At 55.7% G+C, this 11309-nt stretch overlaps 1 protein-coding gene across 3 annotated transcripts in view; it reads right to left on the minus strand.

Moving 5' to 3' along the window:
• Positions 1-10294, minus strand: part of SH2B3 (SH2B adaptor protein 3) — a 39039-nt gene extending 28745 nt beyond the window's left edge. For 2 of the 3 annotated variants that reach the window (XM_074321359.2, XM_019734063.3), the window contains exon 1: positions 9940-10294. The gene's annotated coding sequence lies outside the window, so the exon portion shown is untranslated. The remainder of the gene's footprint in view (positions 1-9939) is intronic. The other variant, XM_019734061.3, reaches the window with a different exon arrangement.
• Positions 10295-11309: the final 1015 nt, after the last annotated feature.

Raw genomic sequence — 11309 nt, forward strand, 5'->3', positions numbered from 1 at the left:
AAGAAACAATGGCCTCCGCCAGCTCCCCCGTCCAGGAGAAAGCCTCCTCTCCAGCCCCTGTCCCAAGCCAGACAACTCAGTTCCCCACAACGTGTCCCTGCCGCCTCTCCAGCCACTTCCCCAACCCTGGAACACAGAGCGAGTGATTCCGTTGGTGGGTAAGTCCACGCACAGTCCCTTTAAGACGAGTGCTTGGGAGTGCAGCCGCATTCAGTCTCACTCAGTCACAATCTCCGCTGGTTTTTACAATCAGAAATTATAAGGACTTCTCTCCCTGGCTCTGGAACCCTGGTCTGGGGTGAGGCTGGGATCTCTCGCTCCTCTAGGGGATGGGGGGGGATCCCCACAGCTGAAATATCCCTCCTGATCTTTAATGGTCACACGTGGGTGTGGGACCAGCCCGGTCAACATCTCTGCCCCTCCTACCAGTCTGGAGGTGGCTTCTGCACGTCCTTAGTTGAAAGGCTTCAGTTCAGCTTGATTTTAGGTGATTCAAAAATGGTTGTTTTGTAGATTAGTTGCAATTTTGATGTGGTTGTGAGAGAAGGTAAACAGTGTTTACCTACTGTACCACCTTGGTTGACTCCTGTGGCTGAAAGTCTTTTTAAAAGAAAGGGCTCGGGGCGGCCGGTTAGCTCAGTTGGTTAGAGCGCGGTGCTCTTAACAACAAGGTTGCCAGTTCGATCCCCACATGGGCCAATGTGAGCTGTGCCCTCAACAACTAGATTTAAACAACTACTTGACTTGGAGCTGAGGGGCCTGGAAAAACACACTTAAATAAATAAAAGTTAAAAAAAAAAAGAAGAAGAAAAGAAAGGGCTCGTTAGGTTATAGCTAGGGGTTGAGGGAGGGAGGAGGGGACCAGGTCTTGGGGAATGGAGTCTAAACCACCAGCAGGATGGCTAGGTAGGCAAGACAAACATGTCTGTTGTCCTAGAGTTTCACAAAGGCCTTTTCGAAAGGCTTACATTGGCTATAGACAAAGGGGACGGGCGAAGCAGAGGCTGGGCTAGCTCTGGGATAGGTGCAGACCCTGCAAGGAAGAAGTGTTTGCTTCTGTGGATTAGCTGTGGCCAGCAGATTAGAAACTTCATTTAAATTAGAAGCGGAGGCTCCTGGGGTTCTAATCACCGGAAAAAGCCACTTGGAAATTAATCCTATATTCCAACAGATACACAGGAATGTGAGTGGACTTTTGTCCGAGCTGGCCCACAACTGTTAGCAGGTAACTGTTCTCTCTCTTACTCTCTAGCTGCTGTAATTTTAATTCAGAACAGCTCAGAATTTTTTTCTCGTCACAACCTAAGTGCCCATCAGTCAGAGACTGGTGAAATAAACTGTGGTGTACCTGCAGGCTGGTCTGTTCTGCAGCAGAGGGAAAGGATGAGGGAGCTCTATGCCACCACCCCGGGTAGATCTCCACGGCACCCCATGAAGCAAAAGAGCAAACCACAGAACAGTACAAGCTGTGTGACCCTACTTACATAAACACACACAAACACAAACTACCAATTTTTGTGAGTACATAAATATAGTAGGTGGTGGGCAAGAAAGCAAACCCATCCAGAAACAGTGGTGACCTCTGGGGAGGAACCAGAATTTGGGCTCAGGAGGGGAAGTTACCAAGGAAGACTGTTACACTTGTCTCTAGAAAATATGGTTAAGAACACGAAGCCTGGAGCCTGGGTTCAAATCACAACACTACCACTTAACTAGCTGTGTGACCTTGGGTGAGTCAGTTGACTTCTCTCTGCCTTGGTTTCCCCATCTGTACAATGGGAACCACAACCATACCTACTTCATAGGCGTATTATGAGGATTATTTGAATTAATTATGCAAAGGCCTTAGAAACTCAAAGGGTTGGCTGCTGTTATTGTTACTTAAATGTTACAATGAGTGTATTACTGTTATCAATAAAAATAAACATAAAACAATGAATAAAAAGGGATAAATTAACAAGATTCACAAGAGGCACAAAGATATTTCCTGCACTGATGGGGGAAATGTCAGGTCAGGCAGTCCCTTGCCCGCCCATCCCAGCGGGGACTCCCTTCCCTTTCAGCCCTGCACGTCCTTCCTTAAGCACCGCACAATCAAAAGGGCAGAAGCCCCCCACCCTCTGCTGTCCGCGGTGCTGAACCCTGGAGCTGTCTAGTTACCACGGTACTGTCTCTCCTCCCTTCCAACTAAGCCTAGCCGGGCCTGGGCCTCCCTGGGGACACAAAATCATGGCTGCTCATTCACCTCCCCCCAAATATTAATGAGGGCCTACTGTGTGCCAGGCATTATGCTAGGCCCTGGGAATACAGCAATGAACCAGACAAATCTCTGCTCTCCTGGGCGCGTGCACACGCGCACACACACACGCACACACAGCTGAGTGATCTCTGATACCTGACTGGACCTCTCTGAACCTCGGTTTCCTCAACTGTCAAATAGGGAGCAGCATGGTATCTACCTCATAAGATGGTTGTAAGGAATCCTTGAAAAGGGACTCAAGTGGAGATCTGAACCCAGAAATTGGGGTTCTTTCTGCCACCCTCTACTTCACAGGCACCTCCTCTTCATGCGACCCTATCATGCTGGGCAGACCTGCAGGGTAGCTGCAAGGACGAGGGGCTGCCTCCACCAACTCTAGCCCACAGTGGTGACCCTGCAGCTGATCGAAGCACAGAGTAGGTGCCTTTGCACCAACTGGGAGGGTACTGTGCACACAGTCTACATTTTTGCACATCACAGGTCCTTGGCACATACACATAGTAGGCACGCTGCACATAGTAGGTAGTCAGTAAAAGCTGCCAGGCAGAAGGAAAGGAAAGGAGTCATATGTGCCCTTGACCCCCATACTCTGCCAAGAAAAGAAACCCTGTTGCTGAAGGGGGAGGGTTTTACCTGCACATGTGGGTGACCTGTCCATGGTCAACCCTGTAGCCACCTTACACCCATGACTTGACACAGTTGTCACAGGTTGCGGGAACCAGAGAACTCTGATTCCAGACCCAAGCGCCTGCCCCACCTACGAGACCCCATGTGATCTGCCTCCACTTATGCCAGCTGCCTCTGGGTGACTGCATTAGTGTGCCCTGGGCCCTGGCTGCTCTCCTTCTGCCCCCAGTCTCACACAAAAAGAAGCCTCCCCTGAGTTCTCCAACCAAGTTGCTTATCCTTCAGCACACCTGAAGGTGTGCTAGCATTCAATCGCTGTGATTATTTAATTAGTGACTAATCTCTCCACCAGATTGAGCTCCGTGAGGCCAGGCGCTCCCTGAGTCCTCCCCAATTCCTAGCATGCAGCAGGAGCTAAATAAATGCCTGTTGAATGAATGAATGAATGCAGGAGGTCAGCTGGATTTGCAACCTCTGGCTCTTCTGGCAGACGTGGCAGCCAGCACCAACCATTGGGCCAATACACCTCCTGGGCACTCTGGGTCTCTGTCCATGCCTGTCCCTTTGCCTGGGACACTTGTCCCTGTCCACCCCTGCAGGTCAGAGTCTCCAAGTCCAACTGCAGGGTCAAACCCTGGCAAGAGCCTTTTTGAAACAGCTATGCCCACTCCAAGCTCTTTCACTGCCCAGGCGATGGTTAGCTGCCCTCCTCACCATGGTCCCCACTCCGACTTCTCCATAAGAAGAGTGACATGTACGGAGCACTTGCTATACAGGACACATTTTTCTAACTACTTTTGTACAACATTAAGTCTCCTAAGCTTCAAACAGCACTTGGAGGGCCAGTAACTTCTCCCACTTTCAAGATGGAGAAACTGAAGCAAAGAGGTCCCACAGTTGGCAATGAATAGAAGCCCCCATACACAAGCAACCCCCAAATGCCTGATCAGTGCCCTCTCATTCCTGCTCACTCCCCTGGGCCTGGCCAGAACAGGTGCCCAGAAATACTCATTGTATGAATTAATGAACTCCTGTGGTTGAGACAGGCTGCCAAACAGCATACTCTTAGAATCATGCTCCTGACCCGCAGGGATGGTACAGAGAAGGTAGCGGGGCTCCAAGAAACCCACTGAGACCCCCCCACCCAGATGACCTCTCCGTGGTGGAGCTACCAACCAAACCTGGGGTCACTTCTTCTCCAGGTGATGAAGAAGCTTCCCTCTCTGAGCCTCAGTGTCCCCATCTGTACAATGGGCTGATGTTCTCTTGGCGCTCACTAAGAGCATCCTAAGAACTGCTGTCTGTGGGGACAGAGCTCAAGAAACAAGTGGCTGTTGCCATTATATTACTATAATTGTTAGAAAAAAGGAGTGCCAGCTTCAGAGAAGGTCAGGCCTGCCTGCCACAAGAAGCCACAGCAGGAGTCTGGCCTAGCGGGCTGGGCCGGGCAGTGGGGCATCATGGGAACCCAAACAAAAGGCCTTCTCAAGGAAGAGGGGCTGTCAGGAGGCTCGGGGCAGGGGCTCAGGCAGGAAATGGTCAGCGGGAGCTCAGCTGTGGCCCGCACTGCGGAGGGGCCATGCCGGGGAGGTTTCCTGGCCATGTGGGCAGCCAGGCCACAGGATGGTGGTCCCTCCTTGGGCCTCAGGCCAGGTGGTAGCCATTTGTTGAACGCCTACTATGTGCCAGGCACATAGGAAGAACAATTAGATCACACCAACCCTGGGATCGGGGGCTGAAAGTTCTTGGCAGAAAGCAATTATTAGTCACCTGGGGGTTCCTAGGAGCCCCCTGTTTGAGGCTGGCTGGTAGGCGCAGGGGGATCTTTGAGACTCTTGTGTACCACAGGAGCATGTGGGAGCCTGGGCAGCCAGAGGGATAAATAGCCTTGCACACAGAGGGGCCTGCAAATCCAGGGGTCCCCCAACCTGCTTAGCCTGGCCTTCTGGGAAAGGGAGCTTCCAGTCGTGGGGGAGGGCTCCAGGAGTCCTCCAAATCTCACAGCGGGATGAGCGACAATGAGAAACTGGAGCAGGAAGGCTGCATCCTGGCGCCCCACCCCCAAATCCCACAGCAAACATATGGAGATGGAGGCATGCCCATCCTGGGGGGGAGGGGGGAGCCTGCCTCCCAGGACCCTGAGTTCAGAACAACTGTGTCTACCAGAGTGCCTGCTCAGGGTGACCTGGCAAAAGCTCTGAAGTCAGCCCATGTGTGCTGTCCCCCATTCGAGCATACACATCCTAAGGGACCCTCGAGCCCCTACCAAGTCGGGGAGAAATCAGGCTCTTAAACATCTGGGAAATCCTGGCTCTGAGCTGTGGGGCCCACTCTAACCCATGACTGCAGAGATAGGGGCTCTCAGACTGTCCTCTATCAGATCATCCTGGGTCACGTAATCTTGGGAAGCTAACATTTCCTTTTTAATTATCAAGCCCAGGTGCACAGAAGGCCTTTACCCACTGTGGGAATTCCACCTGCCAAGGCTTGGGGAGATTTTAAATTGTTATAAACGAAGTTAAAATGAGCCAGTGGAGAGACTTCACCCTCCCCCAGGTCCACAGCACCCCTGCCCCCAGCTCACAGATGTTTAGGCAGGAAAAAGTCCCACACCTTCCAAGAAACCTCCTCCAGGGAGGCCTCTGGGTTGACTCCAGGCCATAGGGAGCATTTTAGTCTTTCCCACTCACAGCACCAACTTCTCCAGCAGTCCAGACCCTGCCCAAGGAGGCCCAAAGAGTTGGGGGGATTCCAACACACGCTGCCTGGCAGGTGGCCTACTGCCACCATTCAAGCTGCAAGACTGGAGAAGGCCCTGGGAAGTAGGGAGCAAAGGCTCTGGAACCCCAGGGAGACTGAGAGGTGGGGTCTTCCCTAGACCCTTGGGCAGCCAGCAGGGCCCTGATGCACCCTCTCTTGGGTCACCTAGTGCTTGGGGACATTTATCAGGCCAGCACAGTCTGCCAGACAGGAAATGTCCTCTGGTTTCCTCTGCCCCCACCCCCAGCCTGACACCCTGGCCCCAGCTAGGCTTGGGGAGGTGGGGAAAGGCAGGAACCCCCCCCCCAAGAATGGGCAGTACACTCCAAACTCCACTCCCTCCCCTCCCAGCATGTGACTTCTTCCTTTAACTGCCCCTGGCTTGAGGGGAGATGAAAGGTGAGACCCTAACTAGAAGAAGCATGTCAGCAAGGTCCCTTCCCCCATCAGCAATAGGGGGATTCAGGAGGGGTCTGATCAAGCCCACTCACTCCTGTGCTTCTCCCCATACTCATCACCCTCTCTGGACCCCTCCTGTGAGATGACACCAGTGTCAGCCCTCAAAGGACAGATCCAGTGCCAAGAGCCCTCTTGTGTCCCTCCCACCCGCCCAGGCCAGCCCCCCCACTTCAGGCACCCTGTGAGTCAGCTGCCGGTGAACAGGGCACAGACTTCCTCCCTCCCAGGCCTCCCTGGGGACACTTGGGGCAGCAGGAGGCTCCCTCTGGCCAGCCAGGGTGGGGGCCCACATCCGGGCGGGCCCCCAGGGGCTCCAGGCCTGGCTCACGAGGAAGCCTGCAGCCCAGCCCCCCCTTGCCGACCCCTGACAGGGTAGCGTGGGAGGAAAAATCTTCCAGCCATCTGCTCAGCTGCCGGGTTTCCGGCCTGGGCGGGGCCGGGGGATGCCAGAAGGACCTGCTCTCCTGGGGAAGTGCCCCTGACCCCTGTTCCGAGGAAGGACGCTAGGCGAAGCAGCCCAGTGGTGGTCAGTGGGACCCCAGAGCCCTGACCAAGGAATGCTGCTCACCCAGGCATCTGAGCCCAAGTAAGCGGGTGTCCAGCTGTGGCTTTTGGGCAAGCCCAGTCCCCAAGGGACCTCAGTCCCCTGGAAGCCAGGGAACTGGGGTGCAAGGCTCCTGGGTCCAATTAGGCCTGACTCAGCGAGTGACCCCAGCTGAGTCACTTCCCCTGGGCAGCCTGCCCGCCTCAGTTTCCTCGGGGAGGATGGGGAGCTGGGAACACGGTCTGGCTGGGAACAAGCAACTTGCATTACACCTCTGGAGTCTTTGAGGCAGGCTTCTCCTGTCTGCCAGATGGAAGCAGCTTCCTGCCCTGCCCAGAATACTGAACATCCGGGGGGCCCCTAGGGACCATTCTTCCCAGGAAACCTGACAATTAAGTGCCAGCCCCCTCCTAGGCATTAATATGAGTAGCTCACGCGTATTGAGCTACGCGTGAGCTACTGTATGCCAGGCACTGTGCATGCCTCCTCTCAAAACCACCTTATTGTGTTGTCATTTGTACTTCCATGTCCTAGATGACACCCACTCAGAGAGGTTAAGGGAGAAGCTCAAGGTAACACAGCCATAGCAATTATACCCAACATTCTGTGCCAGGCTAATACACTTCCAATATGAGCTCATAGACAGGCTCCTATACCCTGGAGAGGCTGGGATTCTTGGCCCTCAATGGGCAGGTTAGGCCCAGGGAAGTCAGGTAACTTGCCCAGAGGCCTTACAGCTAGAAGCTGGCAGAGACCATATGTGGCTTCAAAGCCCATGATGTTACCAGGGAGAAGTGGGAACTTAACAGGAAAGGTCTCTCATTTAATAATAATAATAATAATTAAAGTGCCAGGCCCAGCACTAAGTGTTTTATGTGCCCTGTCTCTGACACTCAATGTGTGTGTAGGGGGGTGAGGCCTAGGACTAGCAGCGGGATGTCCCTCCAAGTGCCTTCAGCCCTGCCCCCTTGGAAAGGTTCCATCCAGGAGGTAGAGGGTGTCCTGGGCTGGCACAAGAGGACCCAGACATCCAAGGGGCCCCATGGGCTGAACTGCTGCAGGGCTACCCAGTGCCTGCTGGGCCCAGGCTATCACCAGAATTTGATGTGTATTAGAAAGTTCTCTCTACCAGAGAAGGGTCATGCCCAGGGTTCAGAAGAATGGCGGGGGGGGGGGGGGGGGGGTCGGGGTGAGGGGACCAGGGAGGAAACAAGCAGAACTAACATCCATGACAGGGTAACAACAATCTCATTACTCCTCCTCCTCCTCTTGATCTCGCTGCTCAAACACTTGGTGAATTCACTCATTTATGGTTCCAACGACCCTAAGAAGTGGTACTATTATCACACATTTGACATATGAGGAAACTGAGGCTGGGTGGATAAGCAAGGTCTCACAGCCAGAAAGCACCATGAGCTCATCCTGCCTGGCTCTTCAGAATTCTTCTCCCCAAGACTCAGGAAGCCTCAGAGCCCAACATGCAGGAGGGGCGCAAGGTGCCACTGGTGAACATTCCACAGCCAGTAACACTAACGATGGCAATGACAGAATCACCACCTCCACGTAAATAACCCTTTCTCTGCTAGGCAGCAGGTGCTTCTCACACTCTGGCTCATTAAGTCTCTACCACAAATCTGTTATTACCCCACTTAACATAATGGGAAACTGAGGTTTACGAGTGGCACTTGCCCCCACCCTCGGCTAGAAATACACCCCAACAGCTGATACTGCAATCCAGCCCCTTCCCAGCCTGCGGCCTCTGTGGCCCACAGGGACTCACACAAGTTCTAGGAATGTTCACCCTTTGGCTCAGAAGGATTTTCCCTCCCAGAGGGGGGTTGTGGGAAAAGGCTCAGAAAAAGTGTATTAAAAACCCTTCCAACTTCCCCGATGGGCCCTGGCCTCTAATCCACTGACCCCAGCCCGCCCAGGCGGCCTCTGCCTGCTCTTCCTGCATTAGGCCTGTGTCTCTGGCCCCCACAGGCTCCCGGGAGCCTCCAGAACTGTTTCTGCTCTGGCAGCCAGGTCAGTGATGGGAAATCCAGACACAACTCTCGCCCACAACCCTGGAGACCCACACACCCACTGCCCTGGCAGGGGCCCCAAGACTGGACTAATGGGGAGCCAGAATGAGCTAGCGGCCCCACCTGAGCCTGGCAGCTGGCTGGTGTCAGGGGATGTTCATCTCCCAGATGAGCAAGGGGGTTACAGGTCAGATCTCAGCTCCTCCTGCCCCAAAGCTGGACCTTGCCAGGTCCTCTGATCTGAAGCTCTCGGCCTGAAGCCCCCAGCCAGAACCCCAATTTCACTTCCTCCCACTCAGTCTGTCCTGGGCATGCCCCACCCTGGAGGCCCCCAGCTGCAGGCAATGACCTCCTCACCTACATCATCGTGGCTGCGGGAATGGGGAAGAGAAACAGGAGAATGAGGAAACTAATGAAATAAAGAAGTGGGACAGGCAGGCAGGCCCCCCCCTCCCCAGTTCCTCAAATGCAGTCCCCATCATTCCAAAAGCCCCAGCGGCCAAAGAGGGGAGGGAAGGAGGGGATTTCTTCGCCAGGCATTAAAGACCTCTGAAATACCCTCCCAGGTCTGCTAACCTATAAATCCAATGCACTGCACTCCACTTCTCTTTTCTGGTGGGAGGATACCCTTGTAACCCCAGCTGCTAGTTGTGAGGGTACCAGCCCAAAGAGACCTGGGCTCTGGGACCGCCTAACCCTTGTGAACCGAATTCTATGGCATGGGGGCACCTGACCCTGCCCATCCCTACAATGCAGGGAGTGGGGAGAGGGCCTTCCCAAATCCGGCGCTATCCTCTTAGCCACATGGCCTGACCTGGGAGAGGGGGTAGGGAGCGGCGGCTGGAGGGGCTCTTCATTCTCACAACCTCAGTTTGATTACTTTCACTTTCAAGGTACCAAGTGGTGACCCCTGACCCTTCCTTACCGGGCACAAGTTGAGGGGAACTGCTGCCCTCCACGTGCTGGGCTACTTTAAGAGGTGGACTGGGGGTGTTAGCCATACCCTCTCTCAGCGCCTCCCCCACTGCCTCAGCTCCCCCCTTACATCTCCAACACGTGTGTGGGTGGGGGTGTCGCTGGGAGGGTGTCGCAGGATCTGGAGAAGGGTCACACCAGAACACCCCATCCGAGTTACCTGCAGGGCAACATTTTAGGCTGTCGTGGGGGTGCGCAGACACTGGGCAGAACTAGACATGGGCCTCCTCTTCCCCCATTAAAGCCCTCTCAGCCCCACCGGAGGGAAGCACCGGGAAAGGCGGGCTCACCTGAGAGAGAGGGGGTCCGGGCCGGGCCGGCCCATGGCGTCGCGCGCCTCCGGCCCCCCGAAATCCCGAGGGGGCGGGCGGGCCCCCGCCCCGGGCGCGTTCTCTCCTGCGCGCCGGCTGCTGGCTCGCGGCTCGCTCGAGCGGGGCTCAGGCAGGAAACCCGGGCTCGGAAAATGGCCAGCGTCTCATCATTTCCGCCGCCAGCGCTTGACAGTTGCGGGAGGATGCGCCCCCGGGCCGCCGCCGGGGAAACTTTGCTGCTGCGGCCGCCGTCGCCACCGCGGGCCGCGATAGTCCGGGCAGGCGGCCGGGCGGAGGCGGTGGCCCGAGCCCATACCGCCCCGCGCCGTTATGTAAAGAGGAACCGGCTGTGCTAGCGGAGCCTCGCGGGGGAGGACGGCCATGGGGCGGGGCCACATGAGGCCACACCCCTATTCTACCACGAGCCACTCAGCCGGAGGGGCGGGGCTTTTCATGGCCCCGCCCAACAACCCTGCTCCTCTGCGGCTGACCAGGTCCTAGGGTCTCAAACGCGGACCCGACGAGAGGCGGGGCCTTGATAAACCACGCCCATATTTTGCCCACCCGGTTTCTCTTCGTGCAGCCTAAAGAAGGGAATGAACGGCCGGAGGGGCGGGACAACTTTGGCCCCACCCACCTAGCGATCGCGACGAAGTGCCTCAGGCTGCCGGGGCGGGGCCAGATGTTGGAAAGGCGGGGCCTGAAGGCGGGGCCGGGCCGAGCCGCCTGGCCTCTAGGGGGAGCGCCCCTGCCGACTCCCTCCTGCTGGGCCTTATCTGTGCGCGTCCGGCGGGTCCGTGCAATAGCGACAGCAGCTTTCATCATCACCCAGGGAAGGATCCCAACACCGCTCGGCCCCGAGTATCCACAACTTTGTTGAGTCGACCCTCCACGACCCCAGCGTCCCCATTCAGATTCCGTCCCCACCGTCAGCTCAGCTCTTTGCCTCTGCTCGTGCCCATACAGGCCGGTTTCTATCCTACCTACCGATCGCCCGTCACCCTACTCCAAGAGTGCATCTTTCTCCAGGAAGCTCTCCCGGACCGCTGACTCCCATGTCCCTTGGGCCTCCCTTTCTGCTCTCCCCGGAATACTTTCATTTTCTCTATGACCTTACGTGGGGTGAGGTTGACAGTGGCGTCCCCCCTAGTCTGAGATGGAGCATACGCTCAGCCAGCCCTTCCCGCAACACATGGGAGGGAAGAGAGAGGAAAAATGCCTCCTTTTCCTTTCCTCCCACACATGAAACAAGTCGCTCACGCCCCCAGCTTGCAGGGGCCACATCACCCCTTCCTTGACAGCATACTCGGCCATTCCACTGCTTCCGCCTCTTACTAGCCTTGGGTAAA

The sequence above is a fragment of the Rhinolophus sinicus genome, chromosome 9, assembly GCF_057876585.1.
Source record: "Rhinolophus sinicus isolate RSI-liver-muscle chromosome 9, RSI-T2T, whole genome shotgun sequence".
Lineage (NCBI taxonomy): Eukaryota > Metazoa > Chordata > Mammalia > Chiroptera > Rhinolophidae > Rhinolophus > Rhinolophus sinicus.